Here is a 25,869-nt window from a genome sequence, read left to right as displayed (position 1 = left end):
TAAGAGTAGAGGTTGGGCCTCTGTCTAAGACATTAATGAGAGGACCTTGCACTGGCCTTCGCCTGAGGGGCGCCTTCCCCAGTGATGACCAGGCCCGTCCAATGCCTTTTTTGCAGAGGTGGGATCTTGGGCATCAACCCACTTGCAACCCAGCATGCTCTTCTTAAGGAGATGAGAACCATCTCCTCAAGTGCAGTTCACTTGCCTTGCACCCTGTCCCAAATTGCAAATTGCATACCTGTCCCGGTGCAATGGGATCCCCTGATCCCTCGGGGTGCTAAAGCTATGCAGAATGGTAAGGCTTAACTGCCTCTCAGGGCCGACAGCTCGATCTGGGGTGAGGATCCACTCTCCAAAGCAGCTAATGCTTGCAAGATAACAACCTTGTCCCTTCTGGTTTGGGCTCGAAGGCGACAGACCAACCATAGGCAGACCACGCATCCTCCCAAGCAGCAGGCTAAAAACATTCCAACTCCCACCCGCTCTTTGGAAAAGGACACCGCAGAGGTAAACCAGTCAGTAAATTGTAACAGCCCACAGCATCATCAGTTTAGCTATCATAGGGATTGCTATTAGCACTGTTGCTAACAGCAGGAAGATCAGCTGTATCAGGAGACGAGTGGATGGCATCTTCAAGATGGGGTTCTGCTGCAGTCTCCACCGGCCTGGTCAGTCTCATTGGCACCCAGTGAGGTACTTCTTGACTCTGTGGAAAAACACAAACAGCTCCCCTGGATCTCGTTATTAACGGATCCGGTCCATACCATTTATTATTAATAACATCCTTCCACATAACCATGTCTTTAGTATCCATGGAGTCTCTTGTCATATGCCGATCTGCGGCAGACTGATCGTTGTCATTTAGAATTAAAAAATTACACTTTAGAATTTAGAATTAAAAAATTTAGAATTAAAAAATTAAGGGTAAAGAGCGCAAGAGAAAGTCTTTCCCTGGGGGACGCGGACTCAGCAATTCCCCCTTTTTGCTTTTGAAGCATTTCTTTTATGCTTCGATTAGCTCTTTCCACTATACCTTGTCCTTGAGGATTGTAGGGCAATCCGGTGGTTTGGGCAACCTGCATTTGTGCGCAAAAGGCGCGAAAACCATGGGAAGTATAAGCAGGGCCATTATCAGTCTTGAGTCTAAGGGGCTTTCCCCAAGCTGCCCAAGCTTCTAAGCAGTGTATTCTGACGTGAGACACCTTTTCTCCTGCCAGAGGTGTGGCATGAATAACACCAGAAAAGGTGTCCACAGACACATGTAAATATTTCAACTTACCAAATTCCGTCAGATGAGTAACATCCATTTGCCATAGGGCGTTTGGTCTCAACCCCCTGGGGTTTACCCCCACATGGGGAGGATGAAGAAAGGTAACACAAGATTTACAGGCTTTAACAATATCTCTTGCCACATGCCTGGACAAATTATATCTTTTCCTAAGGGTATTAGCAGGTATATGATACAATCTATGAAAGTCTTTTGCCAATTCTACAGGATCAGCAGCAACCAGAGCCACAGCCCGAGTTGCCTGGTCCACCAAAACATTACACTTTGCCATCGGGCCCGGCAACATAGAGTGGGCACGAATATGTCCAATATAAAAAGAGTGTTTTCTGTTTAAGATAAGGGATTGAATCTGTAACAAAACATTAGAAATTGTACTGGCCTGCTAAACTGAAGCAGCAACTTCAAGAGAAGCAACGGCATTTACAACATATAATGAATCAGAAAATAAGTTAAAAGGTTGATCAAATCTTTTAAAAACTTCAAGCACAATTAAACATTCAACAGCCTGTGGGGCATTCGGCCGAAAATTAAAGACTACCGGCTGTTTGTTTCCTTGAACAAAAAAGGCACTTTGTCCAGATTTTGATCCATCTGTAAAGATGGTCAGAGCATCAAACAAAGGCTCCTTTGAAGTGACAACAGGAAAATACACTAAATTTTTGTTAACTATGGCAAGCAGAGGATGCTTAGGATAATGATTATCAATTACATTTGGAAATGAGCAAACAAGAATTGCCCACATATCCATTGTGGCTGCTAAAATTTCAACTTGCTCACGGGTGTATGGAATAATTAATTTATCTGGAATTTTTGCAAAGTGCATCAAACAATACTTTATACCCAAAATTGCCTGCTTTATTTTTATTTTTTTTTATTTTTTTTATTTTTTTATTTTTATTTTTATTTTTTTATTTTATGGTTAGGGTTAAGATTGCGGTTAGGGGCCTGGGAAGGTGGCTCAGTGGTAGAGCGCTTGCCTTGCATGCTCGAGTCCCTGGGTTCGATTCCTCAGCCCCACATAAGCAAAAAGAAAAGAGCCGGAAATGGCGCTGTGGCTCAAGTGGTAGAGTGCTAGCCTTGAGCTGAAGAGCTGAAGGACAGCGCCCAGGCCCAAAGTTCAGGCCCCACGACCGGAACCAAAAAAAAAAAAAAAAAAAAAAAAGATTGCGGTTAGGTTGAGGCTGAAGATGAGGGTTATGGTTAGGGTTAGGGTTAGTGTTAGGGTTATGGTTAGTGTTAGGGTTAGTTTTATTGTTAGGGTTAGAGTTACGGTGAGGAGGAGGGTGAGGGTGAGGTTTAGGTTGAGGTTTAGGGTTAGGGTTAGGTTTAGGGTGAGGGTGAGGTTTAGGGTTAGAGTTATGGTTAGGGGGAGAGTTAGGGTAAGGTTTAGGGTTAGGGTTAGTTTTCGGGTTAGGGTGAGGGTGAGGGTTAGGTTGAGGTTTAGGGATAGGGTTAGGGTTAGGTTCATGCTTAGGGTGAGGTTGAGTGTGAGGCTTAGTGTGAGGGTTAGGCTTAGGCTTAGGGTTAGGCTGAGTGTGATGGTGGAGGTGAGGATTAGGTTTAGGGTGATGGTTAGGGTTAGGGTTAGGGTTATTGTTAGGGTTAGGGTAATATTTATGGTGAAGTTGAGGGTGCGGGTGAGGATTAGGGTTAGGGTTACGCTGGTGTTTAGGGTTAAGGTTAGGGTTAGTGTGAGGGTGAAGTTTACGTTTAGATTTAGGGTTACGGGAAGAGGGATGGTGAGGTTTAGGGTTACAGTTAGTTATAGGGTTAGGGTGATGGTGAGGGTTAGGTTGAGGTTTAGGGTTAGGGTTAGGGTTAGGGTTAGTGTTAGGTTGAGGGTAAGATTTAGGGTGAGGGTTTGGGATAGGGTGAGGTTGATGGTTAGGTTGAGGGTTAGGATTAGGGTTAGGGTTATTGTTAGGGTTAGGTTTAGGGTTACAGTTTTGGTGAGGGTGAGGGTGAGTGTTAGAGTTAGGGTGAGGGTGAGGTTGAGGGTTAGGGTTTGGGTTAGGGTTAGAGTTAGGTTTAGGGTGAGGGTGAGGTTTAGGGTTAGATTTAAGGTTAGGGTGAGGGTTGGGGTGAGGGTTAGGGTTAGGGTTAGTGTTAGGCTTAGGGTGAGGGCTAGGGTGAGGGTTAGGGTTAGGGTGAGGGTTACGGTTATGGTTAGGGTGAGAGTTAGTGTTCAGGTTAAGTTTAGGGTTAGGTTGAGGATTAGGGTAAGGATCATGGTGAGTGTGAAGGTTAGGGCTAGGTTGAGGGATAGGGGTTAGCTTTAGGGTTAGGGTGAGTGTGAGTGTGAGGGTTAGGCTTAGTGTTAGGGTGAGGGTTAGTGTGAGGGTTAGGGTTAGTGTTAGGGTTATTGTTAGGTTTAGGGTTAGGGTGAGTTTGAGGTTAATGTTAGAGTTAGGGTTAGGGTGGGGCTGAGGTGAGGGTTAGGTTTAGGGTTAGTGTTGGAGTTAGGGTTAGGGTGAGTGTTAGGGTGAGGGTGAGGGTTAGGTTTAGGGTTAGGATTAGGATTAGGGTAAAGGTTAGGGTGAGTGTGAGGGTTAGGTTTAGGGTTGGGGTGAGGGTAAGTGTTAGGGTGAGGGTTAGGATTAGGGTGAAGGATATGGTTAGGATGAGGGTTAGGGTTAGGTTTTGGTTTATTGTTAGGGTTAGGGTTAGGGTTATTGTTAGGGTAAGGTTTACATTTATGGTTACTGTGAGGGTGAGGGTTAGGGGTAGGGTTAGGCTGAGGTTTACGGTTTGGATTAGGGTTAGAGTTAGGGTTAGGGTGATTGTAAGGTTTAGGCTTAGAGTCAGTGTTAGAGTGAGGGTTAGGTTGAGGGTTAGGGTTAGGGTTAGTGTTAGGGTTAGGGTTATGGTGAGTGTTAGGTGGAGGGAGAGGGTTAGGGTTAGGGTTAGGATTAGGGATAGGGTGAGGGTGAGTGTGTGGGTTAGGGTTAGGTTGAGGGTTAGAATTAGGGTTAGGCTTAGGGTGAGTTTGTGTGTTAACATTAGGTTTAGGTTTAGGCTTCGGGTTAGGCTGAGGGTGAAGTTGAGGGTGAGAACGTTAGGGTTAAGGTGAGGGTTATGCTTAGGTTTATGGGGAGGGTTAGGATGAGGATTAGGGTGAGGATTAGGGTTAGGGTGAGGGCTAGGGTGGGGGTGAGGTTTAGGTTTAGGGTTAGGGTGAGGTTTATTATTAGGTTTAGGGTTAGGGTCAGGGTGACGTTTAGGGTTAGGGTAAGGGTTAGGGTGAGGCTGTGGGTGTGGGTTAGGTTTAGGGTTAATATTAGGATTAGGGTTATGGTGAGGGTTAGGGTGAGGGTGAGGGTTAGGGTTAGTGTCAGCATTAGGATTAGTTTTAAGGTTAGTGTGAGTGTGAGGGTTAGGGTTAAGGTTAGGCTAGGCTTAGGCTGAGGGTGAGGGTGAGGGTGAGGGTTAGGGTTAGGGTTAAGATTAGGGTTAGGGGGAGTGTTAGGATGAGGGTTACGCTTAGTATTAGGGTTAGGGGGAGGGCTAGGCTGAGGGTGAGGTTTATGTTTAGGGTTAGGGTGAGGTATAGGGTTAGGTTTAGGTTGAGGGTGAGATTATGGTTAGTGTTAGGGTTAGGTTGAGGCTGAGGGTGAGGTTTAGGGTTAGGGTTAGTGTTAGGGTTAGGGTTAAGGTGAGGGATAGGGTGAGGGTGAGGGTTAGGGTTATGGTTAGGATTAGGATTAGGGTAAGGGTTAGGGTGAGTGTGAGGGTTATTGTTACGGTTAGGCTTAGGCTTAGGCTTAGGCTGAGGGTGAGGGTTTGGTTTAGGCATAGGGTGAGGGTTAGGGTTAGGTTTAGGGTGAGTGTTAGGATGAGGGTTAGGCTTAGGATTAGGGTGAGGGTGAGGGCTAGGGTGAGGATGAGGTTTAGGGTTAAGTTTAGGGTTAGGGTGAGTTTTAGGTTTAGAGTTAGGGTGAGAAGGAGGTTTAGGTTTAGAGTTAGAGTTAGGGTGAGGCTGAGGGTTTGGGTTAGGGTTAGTGTTAGATTTAGGGTTAGGGTAAGGGTTAGGGTGATGGTGAGGGTTAGGCTTAGTGTTAGGATTAAGGTTAGGGTAAGGTTTAGGGTGAGTGTGAGAATTAGGATTAGGTTTAGGGTTAGGCTGAGGATGATGGTGAGGGTGAGGGTTAGGGTTATGCTGAGGGTTAGGGCTAGGGTGAGAGTTAGGGTTCCAGTTAAGTTTAGGGTTAAGGTGAGGGTTAGGGTTAGGTTTACGGTGAGAGTGAGGGTTAGGATTAGGTTGAGGGTTAGGGTTAGGGTTAGGGCTAGGGTTAGGGTGAGGGTTAGGGTTAGGGTTAGGGTGAGGGTTAGGATGAGATTTAATGTTAAGTTTAGGGTTAGGGTGAGGACTAGGGTGAGGGTGAGGGTTAGGGTTAGGATGAGGTTTAAAGTTAGGCTTAGGGTTAGGGTTAGGTTGAGGGTGAGTTTTATGGTTAGAGTTAGGGTTAGTGTTCGGGTTAGGGTTAGGTGAGGGTTCGGGTTAGGCTTAGGCTTAGGCTTAGGCTTAGGCAGACCATGAGGTTGAGGCTTAGAGTTAGGGTCAGGGTGAGGGTTAGGGTTAGGGTGAGTTTGTGTGTGACGGTGAGGGTTAGTGTTAGGCTTAGTGTGAGTGTTAGGGTTAGGATGAGGGTTATGGTTAGGGTGAGGGTTAGTGTTAGGGTTGGGCTTAAGCTTAGTCTTAGTGTAAGGCTGAGTGTTAGGGTGAGGGTGAGTGTGAGGGTTAGGGTTAGTGTTAGGGTTAGGCTTAATGGTAGTCTGAGGGAGAGGGTGAGGGTGAGGTTTAGGGTTAGGGTGAGGGTGAGGTTTAGGGTTAGAGTTTGTGTTAAGGTGAGGGTTAGTGTGAGGGTTAGTGTTAAGGTTAGTTTTTGGGTTAGGTTTTAGCCTGAGTTTTAGGGTGAGGTTTAGGGTTAGGGATAGGGTTAGTTGTAGGATTAGGGTTTGGGTGAGGGTGAGTGTGAGGGCTAGGGTTCGCTTAATGTTAGGGTTAGGCTTAGGTTTAGGCTGAGGGTGAGGGTGAGTGTTAGGGTTAGGGTTAGGGTGAGGGTTAGGATGAGGGTTAGGTTTAGGATTAGGGTTAATGTGAGGGCTATTGTGAGGGTGAGGATTAGGGTTAGGGTTAAGTTTAGGGATAGGGTGAGGGATAGGATTAGGGCTTGGTTTGAGGTGAGGGTTCGGGTTAGGGTTAGGGTGAGGGTTATCATGAGGGTTCCGGTTAGGATTAGGTTTAGGATGAGGGCTAGGGTGAGCGTGAGGATTAGGGTTAGGGTTAGGTTGAGGTTTATTGATCGGGTTAGGTTTAGAGTTAGAGTGAGGATTAGGGTTAGGGTTATGGTGAGGCTCAGGGTTAGGTCTAGTTTGAGGGTTAGAATCAGGTTTATGGTTAGGGTGAGGGTTAGGGTTAGGGTTAGGATGAGGTTTGGGGTTACAATTAGGGTTAGGGTGAGGGCTAGGGAGATTGTGAGTGTTAGTCTTAGGGTTAGGGTGAGGTTTAGGGTTAATTTTAAGGGTAGGGTTAGGGTTAGGGTTAGGGTGAGGGTTAGGATGAGGTTTGGGGTTACAATTAGGGTTAGGGTGAGGGCTAGGGAGATTGTGAGTGTTAGTCTTAGGGTTAGGGTGAGGTTTAGGGTTAATATTAAGGGTAGGGTTAGGGTGAGGGTTAAGGTTCAGGTTTGGGTGAGGGTGAGGCTTAGGTTTGGGGTGAGGGTTAGGGTGAGGACTAAGGTAAGGGTGAGGTTTAGGGTTAGGGTTAGGTTTGGGTGAGGGTTAGGTTGAGGTTTAGGTTTAGGTTTAGGGTTAGGGTTAGGATTAGGGTTAGGGTGAGGGTGAGTGTGAGGGTTAGGGTTAGGCTTAGGCTTAGGCTTAGGCTTAGTGTTAGGCTGAGGTTGAGGGTGGGGATGAGGATTAGGTTTAGAGTGCTGGTTTAGTTTATGTTTAGATTTAGTGTTAGGATGAGGAATAGGGTTAGGATTAGAGTTAGGGTGAGGGCTAGGGTGAGTGTGAGGTTTAGGGATAGGTTTAGGCTTAGGCTTAGGGTTAGGCTGAGGTTGCAGGTTAGGGTGAGGGTTAGGGTTACGGTTAGGGTGAGGGTTAGGATGAGGGTTAGGGTTAGGGTGAGGGTTAGGATGAGGGTGACAATTAGAATATTGGTGAGGGTTAGGCTGAGGGTGAAGTTTAAGGTAAGGGTGAGGTTTCGGGTTATGGTTAATGTGAGGGACAGGGTTAGATTGAGGATTAGTGTTAGGGTTAGTGTGAGGTTTAGTGTGAGGATGAGGGTTAGTGTTAGGGTGAGGGCTAAGTTGAAGTTGAGGGTTAGAGTTAGGGTTAGGTTGAGGTTTAGGTTTAGGGTGATGGTTAGCATTAGTGTGAGGGTTAGTGTTAGGTTTAGTGTTAGTGTTAGGGTGAGGGTAAGTGTTAGGTTAAGGTTTAGGTTTAGGGTGAGGTTTAGGATTATGGTTAGGGTTAGGGTTAGGGTGAGGGTGAGGTTAAAGGTTAGAGTTAGGGTTAGGGTGACGGTTAGGATTAGGGTTAGGGTTAGTGTTAGGGTAAGTGTTAGGGTGAGGTTTAGTGTGGGGGTGAGGGTTAGTGATAGGGTTAGGATTAGGATTAGGGTTAAAGTGAGGGTGCGTGTGGAGGTAAGGGTTAGGGTTAGGGATAGGATTAGAGTTAGGGTAAGGGTGAGGATGAGGGTTAGTGTTAGGGTGAGGGTTAGGGTTAGAGTTAGGGTTAGGTTGAGGGTGAGGTTGAGGGTGAGGGTTAGGATTAGGGTTAGGCTTAGGGTTAGGCTGAGGGTGAGGTTGAGGGTGAGAAAGTTAGGGTTAGGGTGAGGGTTAGGCTTAGGATTATGGGGAGGTTTAGGATGAGGTTTAGGGTTAGGATTAGGGTTAAGGTGAGGGCTAGGCTCAGGGTGAGTTTGAGTTTTAGGTTTAGGGTGAGGATTAGGTTTAGGGTTAGGGTTAGGGTGAGAGTCATGGTGACTTTTATTGTTAGAGTTAGGATTAGGGTGAATCTGAGGGTGTGGGTTAGGTTTAGGGTTAATGTTAGTTTTAGGGTTAAGGTGAGGGTTCGGGCTAGGGTTAGGATTAGGGTTAGGGTTAGGGTGAGTGTGAGGTTTAGGGTTAGGGTTAGGCTTAGGCTTAGGCTGAGGGTAAGGGTGAGAGTGAGGGTTACGGTTAGGTTGAAGGTTAGAGCAATGTTTAGGGTGAGTGTTAGTGTTAGTGAGAGTTAGTGTTCGGGTTAAGTTTAGGATTAGGGTGTAAGTTAGGGTAAGGGCTACGGTGAGGGTGAGGGTTGGGGTTATGTTGAGGGTTAGGGTTAGGGTTGGGGTTAGGGTGAGGGTGAGGGTGAGGGTTAGGGTGAGGGTGAGTTTTTGGATTAGGGTTAGGTATAAGGTTAGGGTTAGGTTTAGGGTTAGGATTAGGGTTATGTTTAGGGTTAGGGTTAGAGTTACCGTGAGGGTGAGGGTGAGGGTGAGGGTTAGGGTTAGGGTTAGGGTGAGGTTTAGGGTAAGGGTGAGGGTGAGGTTTATAGTTAGATTTAGGGTTAGGGGGAGGGTTAGGTTGAAGGTTAGGGTTAGGGTTAGTGTTAGGGTTAAGGTTAGGGTGAGGGTCATGTTGAGGTTTAGGGTTAGGCTTTGGGTTAGGTTTAGGATTAGTGTTAGGTTTAGAATTACGCTGAGGTTGAAGTTGAGGGTGAGTGTGAAGGTTCGGGTGAGGTTTAGGGTTAGGGTTAGGATTAGGGTTAGGGTGAGGGTGAGGTTGATGTTTAGAGTTAGGGTTAGGGTTAGGATTAGGGTTAAGGTGAGGGTGAGTGTGAGGGTTAGTGATAGGTTAGGCTTAGGCTTAGGGTTAGGCTGAGGGTGAGGTTGGGGGTGAGGATTAGGGCTAGGGTGATGGTTACGGTTAGTGTTAAGGTGAGGGTTAGTTTGTGGGTTAGGGTTAGGGTTAGGGTTACGGTGAGGGCTAGGGTGAGGATTAGGGGAAGTCTTAGGATTTGGCTTAGGCTTATTCTGAGTGTGTGTTTGAGGTTGAGGGTTAGGTTTAGGGTGATGCTTAGGTTGACGGTTAGAATGAGGTTTAGGTTTAGGGTGAGGGTTAGGGTGAGGTTTATGTTAAGGGTAATGGTTAGGTTAAGGCTTAGGGTGAGGGTTAAGATAAAGGTGAGGGTTAGGGTAGGGTGAGGGTCTGGGTTAGAATTAGGGTGAGGTCTAGGGTGAGGGTGAGGGTTAGGGTTAGGGTTAGGGTGAGGTTTAGGGTTAGGGTGAGGCTTATGGTTAGTGTGAGGGTTAGGGTTTGTGTTAGGTTTATTGTTAAGGTTAGGGTTACGGTTACGGTTACAGTGAAGGTGAGGGTGAGGTTTAGGGTTAGGGTTAGAGTTAGGGCTAGGGTGAGGGTTAGGTTGAGGGTTAGGGTTAGGGTTAGTGTTAGGGTTAGGGTTAGTGTGAGAGTTACGGGGACGTTCAGGGTTATAGGGTTAGGGTTTGGATTAGAGTTAGGGTGAGGGTGAGTGTGTGTGTTAGGGTTTGGTTTTGGGTTAGGGTTAGGGTGAGGGTGAGTGTTAGGATTAGGGTTAGGATTAGGGTTAAGGTTAGGTTTAGGGTTAGGATTAGTTTTATTGTTAGGGTTAGGGTTAGAGTTACAGAGAGCATCAGGATGAGGGTTACGTTTAGGGTTAGGGTGAGGTTTAGGGTTGGGGTTATGGTGAACGTGAGGTTTAGGCTAAGATTGAGGGCTATTGTTAAGGTTAGGGTGAGGGTTAGGGTTAGGTTTAAGGTGATGGTTAGGATGAGGATTAGGGTTAGGATTAAGATTAGGGTGAAGGCTTCGGTGAGGGTGAGGGTTAGAGTTAGTGTTAGGGTGAGGTTTAGGGTTAGGGTTATGGTTAGGGTGAGGTTTAGGATGAGGTTTAGGGTTACGGTAAGGGTGAGGGTTAGGGTTAGGGTAGGTTTGGGGTTAGGGTTAGGTTTAGGTTTAGGATTAGTGTTATTGTTAGGCTTAGGGTTAGATTTAAGGTGAGGGTGACGATGAGGTTCAGGCTTAGGCTTAAGCTTAGGGATAGGCTGAGTGTGAGGTTGAGGGTGAGGGTTAGGGTTAGGGTGATGGTTAGGTTTACGTTTAGGGTTAGCATTAGGATGAGGTTTATGGTAAGGGTAAATGTGAGGTTTAGGCTGTGGGTGAGGATTAAGATTAGGATGAGGGTAAGGGTTAGGTTTAGGTTTAGGGTAAGGATGAGTGTTAGGGTTAGGGTGAGTGTTAGATTGAGGATTAGGCTTAGGGTTAGTGTGAGGTTTAGGGTGAGTATGAGGGTTAGGGTTAGAGTGAGGGTGAGGGTTAGATTTAGTGTTAGGGTGAGGGCTAGGGTAAGGGTGAGGGTTAGGGTTAGTGTTAGGGTGAGGTTTAGGATTAGGGTGAGGGTTAGGGTTAGTGTGAGTGTTACAGTTAGGTTTAGGGTTAGTGTTAGGGTGAGGGTAATTGTTAGGGTGAGGGTAATTGTTATGGTGAAGGTGAGGGTTTGTGTTAGGGTTATTGTTAGGGTTAGGGTTAGGGTTACGGTTACAGTGAAGGTGAGGGTGAGGGTTAGGGTTAGGGTGAGAGTTAGGGTTAGGGTGAAGATTAGGTTGAGTTTAAGGGTTAGGATTATTGTTAGGGTTAGTGTTAGTGTGAGAGTTAGGGGGACGTTCAGGGGTAGGGTTAGGGTCAGGATTAGAGTTAGGGTGAGGGTGAGTGTGTGTGTTAGGGTTCCGTTTTGGGTTAGGGTTAGGTTTAGGATTAGGGTTACGATTAGGGTTATGGTGAGGGTGAGGTTCATGGTTAGACTTAGGGTTAGGGGTAGGGTTAGGTCGAGGGTTAGGGTTAGGGTTATTGTTCGGGTTATGGTTAGTTTGAGGGTTAGGTTGAGGTTTACCGTTAGGGTTAGGGTTAGGGTGAGGTTGGGTTTTAGTGTTAGAGTTAGGGTTAGGGTGAGGCTGAGGGTGAGGGTTAGGGTTAGGGTTAGTGTTAGAGTTAGGGATAGGGTGAGGGTTAGGGTGAGGGTGATGGTTAAACTTAGGGTTAGGATTAGGATTAGGATAAGGGTGAGTGTGAGGGTTAGGTTTAGGGATAGGGTTAGGCTTAGGGTTTTGCTGAGGGCGAGGGTGAGGGTGAGGATTTGGTTTAGGTTGAGTGATAGGATTAGGGATAGGGTGAGAGTTAGGGTTCGGGTTAAGTTTAGGGTTAGGCTGAGGGTTAGGGTTGGGGTTATGGTGAACGTATTGGTTAAGGTAAGGTTGAGGGCTATTGTTAAGGTTAGGGTGAGGGTTAGGGTTAGGTTTAGGTTGATGGTTAGGATGAGGATTAGGGTTAGGATTAAGATTAGGGTGAAGGCTACGGTGAGGGTGAGGGTTAGGGTTAGTGTTAGGGTGAGGTTTAGGGTTAGGGTTAGGGTTAGGGTGAGGGTTAGGATGAGGGTTAGGGTTACGGTAAGGGTGAGGGTTAGGGTTAGGGTGAGGGTTAGGGTTAGGGTTAGGATTAGGTTTAGGGTGAGGTTGAGGTTTAGGATTAAGGCAGGTTTGGGGTTAGGGTTAGGTTTAGGTTTAGGATTAGTGTTATTGTTAGGGTTAGGGTTAGATTTAAGATGAGGGTGACGATGAGGTTCAGGCTTAGGCTTACGCTTAGGGATAGGCTGAGTGTGAGGTTTAGGGTGAGGGTTAGGGTTAGGGCGATGGTTAGGTTTATGTTTAGGGTTAGCATTAGGATGAGGTTTATGGTAAGGGTAAATGTGAGGTTTAGGCTGTGGGTGAGGATTACGATTAGGATGAGGGTAAGGGTTAGGTTTAGGTTTAGGGTAAGGATGAGAGTTAGGGTTAGGGTGAGGGTTAGATTGAGGATTAGGGTTAGGGTTAGTGTGAGGTTTAGGGTGAGTATGAGGGTTAGGGTTAGGGTGAGGGTGAGGGTTAGAATTAGTGTTAGGGTGAGGGCTAGGGTCAGGGTGAGGGTTAGGGTTAGGGTGAGGTTTAGGATTAGGGTGAGGGATAGGGTTAGTGTGAGGGTTAAAGATAGGGTTGGGGTTAGTGTTAGCGTGAGGGTAATTGTTAGGGTGAGGGTAAGGGTTAGGGTGAGGGTTAGGGTGGAGGTGACAGTTAGGGTAAACGTGAGGGTTAGACTGAGGGTGAGGGTTACGGTTAGGGTGAGGGTTATTTAGGATGAGGGTTAGGGTTAGTGGTGGGGTGAGGGTGAGGTTTAGATTGAGGATTTGTGTTAGGGTTAGTGTGAGGTTTAGGGTGAGGATGAGGGTAAGGTTTAGGGTGAGGGCTAGGGTGAGGGTGAGGGTTAGGGTTAGGGTTAGGATGAGGTTTAGGTTTAGGTTTAGGGTTAGAGTTAGGGTTAGGATTAGAGTGAGGTTTAGGTTTAGTGTTAGAGTTAGTGTTAGGGTTAGTTTTAGGGTGAGGGATAGGTTTAGGCTTAGGCTTAGGCTGAGCATGAGGGTGAGGGTTAGGGTTAGGATTAGGGTGAGGGTTAGGTTTAGAATTAGGGTGAGGTTTAGGATGAGGTTTCAGGTCAGGTTTAGGGTTAAGTTGACGGCTAGGGTGAGGGTTAAGGTAAGGGTTAGGGTTAGTGATAGGGTTAGGTTTAGGATTAGGTTTAGGGTGAGGGTGAGTGTGAGGGTTAGGGTTAGTGTGAGGCCTAGGCTTAGGGTTAGGGTGAGGGTTAAGTTTAGGGTTTGGGTTAGGGTGAATGTGAGGCTGAGGATTAGCGTTAGGTTTAGGGTTAGTGTTAGGTTTAGGGTTAGGTTTAGGCTTATAGTTAGTCTGAGGGTGACAGTAGGGTTGAGGATTAGGGTTAGGGTTAGGGTTCGGGATTGGGTTATTGTTAGTGTTATGGTTAGGGTTCAGTTTGCGGTGAGGGTGAGGCTAAGGGTGAGGGTTATGGTTAGGGTTAGGGTTAGGCTTAGGCTTAGGGTTAGGCTAAGGGTGACAGTCAGGGTGAGGATTTGGTTTAGAGTTAGGGTTAGGTTTATTGTTAGTGTTATGGTTAGGGTTATGTTTGTGGTGAGGGTTATGGTTAGGGTTAGTGTTAGGGTTAGGTTTAGGGTTATTGTTAGTGTTAGGGTTAGAGTTACGATGAGGTTGAGGGTGAGGGTGAGGGTAAGTGTTAGGGTGAGGTTTAGGGTGAGGTTTAGGGATAGGGTTAGTTTTAGGTTGAGCGGAGGTTTAGGGTTAGACTTAGGGTTAGGGTGAGGTTTAGCGTGAGGGTTAGGGTTAGGTTTATGGTGAGGGTTAGGTTGAGGGTTAGGGTAAAGCTTAGGCTTAGGCTTAGGCTTAGGCTGAGAGTGAGGTTGAGGGTGAGGGTTAGGTTTAGGGTGATGTTTAGGTTTACAGTTAGGGTGAGGTTTAGGATGAGGTTTAGGGTTAGGGTGATGGTTAGGGTGTGGATGATGTTAAGGGTAAAGGTGAGGTTTAGGCTGAGGATGAGGGTGAAGATAAGGGTGAGTGTTAGGGTTAGGTTTAGGGGTAGTGTAAGGGTTAGGGTTAGGTTAGGGTTAGGGTTAATGTTTAGTGAGGGTTAGATTGAGGATTAGGTTTAGGCTTAATGTGATGCTTAGGGTAAGGATGAAGGTTAGGTTTAGAATTAGGGTTAGGGTGAGGGCTAGAGTGAGTGTGAGAGTTAGGGTTAGTGTTAGGGTTTAGGTGAGGTTTAGGATTAGGGTGAGGGTTAGGGTTAGTGTGAGGGTGAGTGTTAGGTTTAGGGTTAGTGTTAGGGTGAGTGTGTTATGGTGAGGGTTAGGGTTAGGGTGAGGATTATGGTTAGTGTGAGGGTTAGGGTTAGTGTGAGTGTGAGGGTGAGGTTTATGGTTAGATATAGGGTTAGGAGGAGGGTTAGGGTGAGGGTTAGGTTTATGGTCAATGTTATGTTTAGGGAGAGGGTGAGGTTTAGGTTTAGGTTTAGTGTTAGGATTAGGGTTAGCGTTAGTGTGAGGGTTAGTGTTAGGTTTAGGTTTAGTGTTTGAGTGAGGGTAAGTGTGAGAGTGAGGGTTAGGGTTAGGGTGAGGGTTATGTTTAGGTTGAGGGTTGGGATTAGGTTTAAGTATATTGTTAGGGTGAGGTTTAGGTTTACGGTGAGGGTGAGGTTGAGGGTGAGGTTTATGGATAGGGTGAGGTTTAGGGTTTGGGTTAGGGTTAGAGTTAGGTTTAGGGTGAGGGTGAACTTTAGGGTTAGATTTAGTGTTAGGGTGAGGGTGAGGTTGAGGTTTAGGGTTAGGGTTAGTGTTAGGGTTAGTGTTAGGGTGAGAGTTAGGAGGAGTGTTAGGGTTGGGGATAGGGTTAGAATTAGGGTTAGGGTGAGGGTGAGTGTGTGTGTTAGTGTTAGCTTTAGGAATAGGCTTAGGGTTAGGCTGCGGGTGAGGTTGAGGGTGAGGCTCAGGATTAGGGTGAGGGTTAAAGTTATGTTTAGGGGAGGGTTAGTGTGAGGGTTAGGGTTAGGATTAAGGTTAGGGGGAGGGGCTAGGGTGATGGTTAGGTTTAGGGTTAGGGTTAGGGTTAGGTTTCGGTTTAAGTTTAGGGTTAGAGTAAAGGTGAGGGTGAGATTTAGGGTTAGAGTTCGGCTTAGGGTTAGGCTGAGGGTGTGTGTTAGGGTTAGGGTTAGTGATGGGGTTAGGGTGAAGGTGAGGGTTAGGGTGAGGGTGAATATTAGGGTTAGGTTTAGGATTAGGATTAGGGTTAGTGTTAGGGTGAGTGTGAGGGTTAGGATTAGGGTTAGGCTTGGGCTTAGGCTGAGGCTGAGGGTGAGGGTGGAGGTGAGGGTTAGGGTGAGGGTTAGGTTTAGTGTTAGGGTGAGAGTTGGGGTTCAGGTTAAGATTAGGTTTAGTTTGAGCATTAGGGTAAGGGGTAGAGTGAGGATGAGGTTTAGGTTTAGGGTTAGATTTAGGGTTAGGGGAGGGTTAATTCGTGAGTTAATGTTAGGGTTAGGGTTAAGGTTAAGGTTAGGTTGAGGGTTAGGTTGAGGTTAAGGGTTAGGGTCAGGGTTAGGGTTAAGATTAGGCTTAGGGTGAGGGTGAATGTGAGGGTAAGGGTTAGGGTTACGCTTAGGCTTAGGGTTAGGCTGAGTGTGAGGGTGGGTGTAAGGATTAGGGTTAGGGTTATGGTTAGGGTTTGGTTTAGGGTTTGGGTTAGGGTTAGAGTTAGGTTTATGGTTAGGGTGAGGTTTAGGGTTAGAGTTAGGGTTAGGGTGAGGGTTAGGTTGAGGGTTAGGGTTAGGGTTAGGGTGCGACATTGGGGGAGGTTTAGGGTTAGGGATAGGTTTAGGTTTCAGGTTAGGGTGAGTGTGAGTGTGTGGGTTTGGGTTAGGTTTAGGGTTAGGCTTAGGGTTAGGCTGAGTGTGAGTGTTAGGGTTAGGGTTAGGGTGAGGTTTAGGGTTAAGGTTAGGGTTAGGGTGAGGGTTAGGTTGCGGATGAGGGTTAGGGTTAGCATGAGTGTTAGGGTTAGAATTAAGGTTAGGGTGTGGGTTCTGTTAAGTTTAGGGTTAGGGTGAAGTTTAGGGTTATGGTGAGGTTTGGGTTTAGTGTGAGGTTTAGTGTTAAGGTGAGGGTAATTGTTAGGGTTATGTTTAGGGTTAGGGTGAGGGTTATCATTAGGGTGAGGTTTAGGGTTAGGGTTAGGTTTATTGTTAGGGTTAGGGTTAGGGTTACGGTTACGGTGAGGGTTAGTGTGATGATAAGGTTTAGGGTTAGGGTTAGTGTGAGATTTAAGGTTACCGTTAGGGTTAGATTTAGGGTTAGGTTGAAGTTGAGGTTCAGGGTTACAGTTAGGGTTAGGATGAGGGTTATGGTGAGGGTTAGGGTTAGTGTTAGGGTGAGGGTTAGGGTGAGGGTTAGGGTGAGGGTTAGGGTTAGTGATAGGGTTAGGATTAGGTTTAGGGTTTAGATGAGGGTGAGTGTGAGGGCTAGGTTTAGTGTTAGGTTTAGGCTTAGATTTAGGCTGAGGGTGAGCCTGAAGGTGAGGGATAGGTTTAGGGTGCGGGTTACGATTAGGGTTAGGGTTAGAGTTAGGCTTAAGGTGAGGTTTAGGGTTAGAGTTAGGGTTAAGTTTCTGGTAAAGGTGAGGGTTAGAGTTAGCATTAGGGTAAGGGTGAGGGGTAGGGTTAGGTTTAGGGTGAGTGTTAGCGTTAATGTGAGGTTTAGGGTTAGGGTTAGGGTTAGTTTGAGGGTTAGGTTGAGGGTTAGGGTTTGGGTTAGGGTTAGGGTGAGTATGAAGTTTAGGGTGAAGTTTAGGTTAGGCTTAGTGTTAGGATTAGGGTGAGGTTAAGGGTTAGGTTGAGGGTTAGTCTTAGGGTTAGGGTGAGGGTTAAGATTAGCTTTAGGGTTTCAGTGAGGGTGAGGGTTAATGTTAGGGTGAGGGTTAGGTTTAGGATTATGGTTAGGGTGATGGTGATGTTTAAGATTAGGGTTAGGGTTATTGTAAGTGTTATTTTTAGGGTTACATTTGCAGTGAGGGTGAAGTTTAGGGTTAGGTTTAGGGTTATGTTTAGGGTTAGGGTTAGTGTTAATGTTAGGGTTAGGTTTAGACTTATTGTTTGGGTGAGGGTGGGGGTGAGGATGAGGGTTAGCGTTAGGGATAGGTGAGGTTTAGGGTTAGGGTTAGGATTAGGGATAGGGTCAGGGTGAAGTTTAGGGTTAGTCTTAGGTTGAGGGGGAGGTTTAGAGTGAGGGTTAGGGTTAGGGTTAGGGATAGGATTAGGTTTAGGGTGAGGGTGAGTGTGAGGGTTAGGTTTAGGATTAGGCTTAGGCTTAGGGTTAGGCTGAGGGTGAGGGTGGGTTTGAGTATTAGGCTTAGGGTGATGGTGAGCCTTAGGGTTAGGGTGAGGGTTAGGATGAGGTTTATGGTTAGGATTAGTGTTAGGGTAAGGGCTAGTGTGAGGGTGAGGTTTAGGGTTACGGTTAGGTTTAGGCTGAGGGTGATGGTGAGGGTGAACTTTAGGGTTATGGTGATGGATAGGGTTAGTGTAAGGGTGAGGGTTAGGATGTGGGTTGGGTTAGGGTGAGGGTTACTAGGAGTGTGACGGTAAGAGTAAAAGTGAGGGTTACAGTAAGGGTGAGGGTTAGGGTAAGGGTTAGGGTTAGGGTTAGATTGAGAATTAGGGTTAGGGGTAATGTGAGGTTTTGGGTGAGGATGAGGGTTGGGGTGAGGTTTAGGGTTACAATTAGGGTTAGGGTGAGTTCTAGCATTAGGGTGAGGGTTAGGGTTAAGGTTACGTTTAGGGTGAGGTTTAGAGTGAGGGGTAGGGTTAGGTTTAGGGTGAGGGTTAGGTTTAGTTTGAGGGTTATGGTTCGGGTGAGTGTGAGGGTGAGGTTAAGGTTTATGGAGAGGGTTAGGGTGAGGTGAGGGTTAGGGTTAGTGTTAGGGTGAGGGTGAGGGTTAGGATTAGGTTTAGGTTTAGGGTGAGGTTTAGGGTGAGGGTGAGGGTTAAAGTTAGGGTTAGGTTTGTGGTGTGGGTAAGTGATAGCATTAGGGTTAGGGTTAGTGTTAGAGTTAGCATTAGGTTTAGGTTGAGGGTTAGGTTTAGGGTTAGGGTGAGGGTGCGGGTGAGAGTGAGGGTTAAGGTGAGGATTAGGATGAGTTTTAGGGTTAGGGTGAGAGTTAAGGTTACGTTAGCTTGAGCGTGAGGGTGAGGGTTAGGTTTAGGGTGAGGGTTAGGTTTACGATCAGAATTAGTTTTATGGTTAGGGTGAAGGTTAGGGTTAGGGTGAGGGGTAGGGTTAGGGGTAGGATTAGGATTAGGGTTAGGTTGAGGGTGAGTGTGAGGGTTAGTTTTAGGGTTAGGGTTTGGCTTAGGTTTAGGCTTAGGGTGAGGTTGAGGTTTAGGGTTAGGGTGAGGTTAAGGTTTATGGTTTGGATTAGGGTTAGGGTGCAGGCTAGGGTGAGGGTGAGAGTTAGGGTTAGGGTTAGGCTTAGGCTTAGGGTTAGGCTGAGGGTGAGGGTGGGTGTGAGAAATAGGTTTTGGTTGATGGTTAGCGTTATGGTTAGGGTGAAGGTTAGGATGAGGGTTAGGGTTAGGATTTAGTTTAGGTTTAGGGCTAGGGTGAGGGTGAGGGTTAGGGTTAAAGATAGGGTTAGATTTAGGATTAAGGGTAGGATGAGGGTGAGTGTGAGGGTTAGGGTTAGATTTAGGCCTAGGCTTAGCTTTAGGCTGAGGGTGAGTTTGAGGGTTAGGGTTAAGGTGAGGGTTAGGGTTAGGGTTAGGGTGAGGGTTAGGATGTGGTATAGGGTTAGGATTCGGGTTAGGGTGAGGTCTAGGGTGAGGGTTATGTTTAGGGTTAGGTTTAGGGTGAGGTTTAGGGTTCGGGTTAGGTTTTGGTTTAGGGTGAGTGTTAGGGTTAGGGTTATGGTGAGGGTGAGGGTTAGGGTTAGGTTGAGGGTTAGGGTTAGCGTTAGGTTGAGGTTTAGGGTTAGGTTTAGGATGAGGGTTAGGATGAGGCTTATGGTTTGGATTAGGGTTAGGGTGCGGGCTAGGGTGAGTATGAGGGTTAGGGTTAGGGTTAGGCTTAGGTTTAGGCTGAGGGTGAGGGTGAGGGTGGAGGTGACAAATAGGTTTTGGGTGGTGGTTAGGGTTAGGGTTAGGGTGAGGGTTAAGATGAGGGTTAGAGTTAGGATTAGTTTTAGGGTTAGTTCTAGGGTGAGAGTGAGGGTTAGGGTTAGGCTTAGGCTTAGGCTGAGGGTTAGGCTGATGGTTAGGCTAAGGGTGAGGGTTAATGTTTGGGTGATGGATAGGGTTAGGGTTAGGGTGAGTGTTAGGATGAGGGTTAGGGTAAGGGTGAGTGTTAGGATGAGCGTGATGGTAAGAGTAAATGTGAGGGTTAGGCTGAGGGTGAGTGTTCCCCTAAGGGTGATGGTTAGGATTAGGGTGAAGGTTAGGATAAGGGTTAGGTTGAGGGGTAGGGTGAGGGTGAGGTTTAGGATGAGGTTTAGGATTAGGATTAGGGTGAGTTTTAGGGTTATGGTGAGGGTTAGTGTTAGGGTGAGTGTTAGGGTGAGGGTTAGCGTTAGGGTTATCCTTAGGGTTAGGGTGAGGGTTAAGATGAGGGTTATTCTTAGGATTAGGGTGAGGGTTAGGGTGAGGGTTAGGGTGAGGGTGAAGGTTAGGGTTCTGGTGAGGGTTGGTGTTATTATTAGGGTTAGGGTCAGGTTTAGGGTGACGGTGAGGTTTAGGGTGAGGGTTGGGGTGAGGGTTAGGGTTCGGGTTAAGGTGAGGGTTAGGATAAGGGGTAGGGTTAGGGTTAGGGTGAGGGTTAGATTGAGGATTAGGTTTAGGGTTAATATGAGGTTTAGGGTGAGGATGAGGTTTAGGGTTAGGTTGAGGATTAGGGTTAGAATTAGGGTTAGGGTGAGGGCTAGGTTGAGGTTTAGAGTTAGGGTTAGGGTTAGGGTAGGGTTTAAGGTTAGGGTGAGGGTGAGGTTAAGGTTTAGGGTGAGGGTTAGTGTGGGGGTGAGGGTTAGGGTTAGGGTGAGGGTTAGGGTGAGGGTAAGGTTGAGGGTTAAGGTGAGTGTTAGGGTGACGGTGAGGGTGAGGGTTAGGGTTGCGGTTAGGGTTAGAATGAAGGTTAGGTTGAGGGGTAGTGTTAGGTTTAGGGTGTCGATTAGGGATAGTGTGAGGGTTAGGGTTTGAGTGAGGGTAAGGGTCAGGTGAGGTTTAGGGTTAGGGTGAGGGTTAGCATTAGGGTTAGGGTCAGGTTTAATGTTAGGTTGGAAGTCAGGGTTAGGGTGATTGTTAGGGTGAGTGTTATGGTTAAGGTAAGTGATTGGGTTTGGGTTAGGGTGAGGAGTATGTTTAGGGTGATGTGTAGAATGAGGTTGAGGGTTAGGGTGAGGGTGACAATGAAGGTTAAGGTATGGATGTGGGTTAGTGTTAGGGTAAGTGTTAATATTATGGTGAGGGTTAGGGTGACGGTGAGGGTAAGGGTTAGGTTTATGGTGAGGGTTAGGGTTAGAGTTAGAGTGAGGGGTAGGGTGAGGGGTAGGGTTAGAGTTAAGGTTACGGTTAGTGTGAGGGTTAGGGTTAGGGTGAGGATAAGGTAGGCGTGAGGGTTGGAGTGAGGGTGAGGTTTACGGTTACTGTTAGGGTGAAGGTTAGGCTTAGGGTTATGTTTATTTTGAGGGTGAGTGTTTGAGTTAGGATGAGTGTTCTTGAGAGTGTGAGAGTTAGGGTTTGGGTGAGGGTTAGGGTTAGGTTGAGTGTTAGGGTGATGGTGAGGGTGAGGGTTAGGGTTGGGGTTAGGGTTAGAGTGAGAAGTAGGGTGAGGTGTAGGGTTAGGGTTAGGGTGAGAGTTAGGTTTACTGTGAGGGTTAGGGTTAGGGTGAGGTTTAGGGTTACTGTGAGTGTTCAAGTTAGGATTAGGCTTAGTGTTAGGGTGAGGGTAAGGGTTAGGTTGAGGGTTAGGGTTAGAGTGACGGTTAGGGTTAATGTGAGGGTTAGGGTTAGGGTTAAGGTTAGGCTTAGGCATAGGTTTAGGCTGAGGGTGATGGTGAGGGTGAGGGTTAGTGTTATGGTGATAGATATGGTTAGGTTTAGGGTGAGGGTTAGGATGAGTGTTAGTGTTAGGGTGAGGGTTAGTATGAGCCTGAGGGTTACAGTAAGGGTGAGGGTTAGGTTTAGGTTGAGGGTTAGTGTAAGGGTTAGGGTTAGGGTTAGATTGAGGATTAGGTTTAGGGGTAGTGTGAGGTTTAGGGTGACGATGAGGGTAAGGGTGAGGTTTAGGGTTAGAATTAGGGTTAGGGCTAGCATGAGGCTGAGGGTTAGGGTTAGGGTTAAGTTTAGTTTGAGGGTTAGGGTGAGGGGTAGGGTTAAGTTTAGGGTGAGGGTTAGGTTTAGGGTGAGGGTTACGGTTAGGGTGAGGGTGAGGGTGAGGGTAAGGGTTATTGTGAGGGTTAGGGTGAGGGTGAGGTTTAGGGTGAGGTTGAGCGTTAGGATTAGGTTTAGGGTTAGGGTGAAGTTTAGGGTGAGGTTTAGGGTTAAGGTTAGGGTTAGGTTTATGGTGTCGTTAAGTGATAGCCTGAGGGTTAGGGTGAGTGTTTCATTTAGCATTAGGGTTAGGTTGAGGGTTAGGTTTAGGTTTAGGGTGAGGTTGCAGGTGAGAGTGAGGTTTAAGGTCAGGATTAGGGTGTGGTTTAGGGTTAGTGTTAGGGTTAGTGTGAGGTGGCAGTGAGGGTGACGATTAGGGTTAGAGTTACGGTGAGGGTTCGGTTAAGTTTGAGGTTTAGGGTGAGGATGAGGTTAAGGGTTAGGGTGAGGTGTTATTGTTAGGGTTAGGGTTAGGGTTACGGTTACTGTGAGGGTGAGTGTGGGGGTTAGGGCTAGGTTGACGTTTAGTGTTAGGGTTATGGTTAGAGTTAGGGTTAGTTTGAGGATGAGGTTTAGGGGTAGATTTATGTTTAGGGTGGGGGTTAGTGTGAGGGTTAGGTTTAGAATAAGGTTTATGGTGGAGGTTACGGTAAGGATAAAGGTGAGAGTTAGGCCGGAGGTGAGGGTTACGGTAAGGGTGAGGGTTAGGGTTATGGTGAGGGTTAGGGAAAATGTTATGGTGAGGGTGAGGGTTAGATTGAGTATTAGTGTTAGGGTTAGTGTGAGGTTTAGGGTGAGGATGAGGGTTAGGGTTAGGGTGAGGGCGAGGTTGAGGGTGAGGGTTAGGGTTAGTGTTATGGTGTGGTTTAGGGTTAGGGTGATGGTTAGGGTTAGTGTGAGGTTTAGTGTTAGGGTTAGGGTTAGTGTTAGGTTGGAAGTTAGGGTTAGGGTGAGGGTTAGGGTGAGTGTTAGGGTTAAGGTAAGTGATAGGTTTAGGGTTAGGGTGAGGGTTATGTTTAGGGTCATGTGTAGAATGAGGGTGAGGCTTAGGGTGAGGGTGACAGTGAAGGTTAAGGTATTGATGAGGGTTAGTGTTAGGGTGAGGGTTAATGCTACGGTGAGTGTTAGGGTGAGGGTGAGGGTAAGGGTTAGGTTTATGGTGAGGGTGAGGTTTAGAGGGATGGTGAGTGGTAGGGAAAGAGTTAAGGTTAGGGTTAGTGTGAGGGTTAGGGTTAGGGTGAGGAGAAGGTAAGCGTGAGGGTTGGAGTGAGGGTGAGGTTTAGGGTTACTGTTAGTGTGAGGGTTAGGGATACGGTTAGGGTGAGGGTTAGGCTTAGGGTTATGTTTATTTTGAGGGTGAGTGTTTGAGTTAGGATGAGTGTTCTTGAGAGTGTGAGAGTTAGGGTTTGGGTGAGGGTTAGGGTGAGTGTTAGGGTGACGGTGAGGGTGAGGGTTAGGGTTGGGGTTAGGGTCAGAGTGAGGGGTAGGGTGAGGTGTAGGGTTAGGGTTTGGGTGAGTGTTACGTTTAGGGTGAGGGTTAGGGTTAGGGTGAGGTTTAGGGTTACTGTGAGGGTAAGGGTTAGGTTGAGGGTTAGGGTTAGAGTGAGGGTTAGGGTTAATGTGAGGGTTAGGGTTAGGGTGAGGGTTAGCGTTAGGGTGATGTTTAGGGTGAGGTTGAGGGTTAGTGTGAGTGTGAGTGTGAAGGTTTGGATGAGTGTTTGGGTTAGGTTTAGGTTGAGGTTGAGGGTGAGGGTGAGGCTTAGGGTTAGTTTTAGGGTAAGGCTGAGTGTGAGGGTTAGGGATAGGCTTAGGCTTAGGCTGAGGGTGAGGGTGAGGGTGAGGGTTAGGGTTAGTGTTAGGTTTAGGGTTAGTGTTAGGGTTATGTTGAGGCTTAGGGTTAGGTTAGAGGTTACGGTTAGGGTGAGGGTTAGGGTTAGGGATAGGTTTAGGTTGAGAATGAGGGTGAGGGTTAGGGTTAGGATTAGGGTTAGGGTGAGCCTGAGGGTGAGGGTGAGAGTGAGGTTTAGGGTTAGGGTGAGGGTTAGGCTAAGGGTTAAGGTGAGCGTTAGGTTTAGGGTGATGTTTAGTTTGAGGGTGAGGGTTAGGGTGAGATTGAGGGTGAGGTTTCGGTTGAGGGTTTGGGTTAGGGTTAAGGTGAGGGTGAAGGTGAGGGTGAGGGTTAGGTTTAGGGTTAGGGTTAGGCTTAGGGTGAGGGTGATTGTGAGGTTTATGGTTAGGGTTATTGTTAGGCTTAGGTTTAAGCTGAGGTTGAGGTGAGTTTGAGGGTTAGGGTTAGGGTGATTTTGAGCATTAGGGTTAAGTTTAGGGATAGGATGAGGGTTAGATGAGGGTGAGGGTTAGGGTTAGGGTGAGTGTTATGCTTAGGGTTAGGGTGAGGGTAAGGGTGGGGGAAAGTATAGGGCTTAGGGTGATGGTTAGCATTAGGGTTAGGGGGAGGGTTAGGATGAGGTTTAGCAGTAGGATTAGGGTTTGGGTGAGGGCTAGGGTGACAGTGAGTGTTAGGGTTAGGGTTAGGCTTAGGCATAGGTTTAGGCTGAGGGTGATGGTGAGGGTGAGGGTTAGTGTTATGGTGATGGATATGGTTAGGTTTAGGGTGAGGGTTAAGATGAGGGTTCGTGTTAGGGTGAGGGATAGTATGAGCCTGAGGGTTACAGTAAGGGTGAGGTTTAGGTTTAGGTTGAGGTTTAGTGTAAGGGTTAGGGTTAGGGTTAGATTGAGGATTAGGGTTAGGGTTAGGCTAAGGGTTAGTGTTAGAATTAGGGTTAGGGTGAGGGTTAGGGTTAGGGTTAGGGTTAGGGTGATGTTTATGTTTATGGTGAGGGTTAGGTTTAGTGTGAGGGTTAGTGTTAGGGTGAGGGTAAATGTTAGGGTGAGGTTTAGCGTTAGGGTGAGGGTTATGGTTAGGGTGAGGTTTAGGGTTAGGGTTAGGGTTATTGTTAGGGTTAGGGTTAGGTTTTCTATTTATAGTGAGGTTGAGGGTGAGGGTGAGGTTTAGGGTTAGGGTTAGGGTGAGATTTAGGGTTAGGGTTAGGGTTAGATTTAGGGTTAGGGTGAAGTTGAGGTTTAGGGTTAGAGTTAGGGTTAGGGTGAGGGTTAGGGTGAGTGTTAGGGTTAGGGTTAGTGTTAGGGTTAGGCTTAGGGTGAGGGTTAGATTGAGGGTTAGGTGTACGGATAGGGTAAGTTTAGGATTAGGGTTAAGGTGAGGGTGAGTGTGAGGGTTAGGGTTAGTGTTAAGTTTAGGCTTAGAGTTAAGCTGAGGGTGAGGGTGAAGGTGAGGGTTAGGGTTAGGGTGAGGGTTAGGGTTAGGTTTAGGGTTAGAGTTAGCCTTAAGGTGAGGTTTATGGTTAGGTTTAGGGTTCTGGTAATGGTGAGGGTTAGAGTTAGCATCAGGGTTAGGGTGAGGGTTTGGGTTATGGTTAGGGTGAGTGTTAGGGTTAATGTGAGGTTTAGGGTTAGGGTTAGGTTTAGGGTGAGGGTGAGGGTTAGGTTGAGGGTTGGGGTTTGGGTTAGGATTAGGCTGAGGGTGAGGATTAGGGTGAGATTTAGGTTAGGCTTAGTGTTAGGATTAAGGTGAGGTTAAGGGTTAGGGTGAGGGTTAGGCTTAGGGTTAGGGTGAGAGTTAAGATGACGGTTAGGGTTTCAGTGAGGGTTAATGTTAGCGTGATGGTTAGGGTTAGGATTAGGGTTAGGGAGTGGGTGATGGTTAGGATTACGGTTAGGGTTGTTGTAAGTGTTATGGTTATTGTTACATTTCCAGTGAGGGTGAGGCTGAGGGTGAAGGTTAGGGTTAGGGTTAGGGTTAGTTTTAGGGTAAGGATTAGTGTTAATGTTAGGGTTAGGGTTTGACTTTCGGTTTGGGTGAGGGAGAAGGTGAGGGTGAGGGTTAATTTTAGGGTTAGGGTGAGGTTGAGGCTTAGGGTTAGGATTAGGGATAGGGTCAGGGTGAGGTTTAGGGTTAGAGTTAGGTTGAGGGGGAGGGTTAGGGTGAGGGTCAGGGTTAGTGTTAGTGTTAGGGTTAGCATTAGGTATAGGGTGAGGGTTAGGTTGAGGTTTAGGGTTAGGTTTGGGATTAGGTTAGGGTGAGGGTGTATGAGGTTTAGGGTTAGGATTAGGCTTAGGCTTAGGGTTAGGCTGAGGGTTAGTGTGGATATGAGTATTAGGCTTTTTGTGATGTTTATCCTTAGGGTTAGTGTGAGGGTTAGCATGAGGGTTAGGGATAGGATTAGGGTTAGGGTGAGGGCTAGGGTGAGGGTGAGGGTTAGGGTTAGGGTTAGGTTTAGGCATAGGTTTAGTCTGAGGGTGATGGTGAGGTTGAGGGTTAGGGTTATGGTGATGGATATTGTTATTGTTAGGGGGAGGTTTAGGATGAGGGTTTGGGTTAGGGTGAGGGTTAGTATGAGCGTGATGATAAGAGTAAAGTTGAGGGTTAGGCTGAACGTGAGGGTTACAGTAAGGGTGAGGGTTAGGGTTAGGGTGAGGGTTAGGGTAAGTGTTAAGGTTAGGGTTAGATTGAGGATTAGGGTTAGGGTTAGTGTGAGGTTTAGGGTGAGGATGAGGGTTAGGGTTAGAATTAGGGTTAGGGTGAGGGCTAGCATGAGGGTGAGGGTTAGGGTTAGGGCTAAGTTTAGGGTGAGGGTTAGGGTGAGGTGTAGGGTTAGGTTTGGGGTGAGGGTTAGGTTTAGTGTGAGGGTTATGGTTAGGGTGAGGGTTAGGGTAAGGGTTATGGTGAGGGTTAGG

Source organism: Dipodomys merriami, unplaced genomic scaffold, assembly GCF_024711535.1.
Source record: "Dipodomys merriami isolate MVZ:Mamm:240054 unplaced genomic scaffold, mDipMer1.0.p SCAF_118, whole genome shotgun sequence".
Taxonomy (NCBI): Eukaryota; Metazoa; Chordata; class Mammalia; order Rodentia; family Heteromyidae; genus Dipodomys; species Dipodomys merriami.
Note: the sequence above shows the minus strand (reverse complement) of the source record.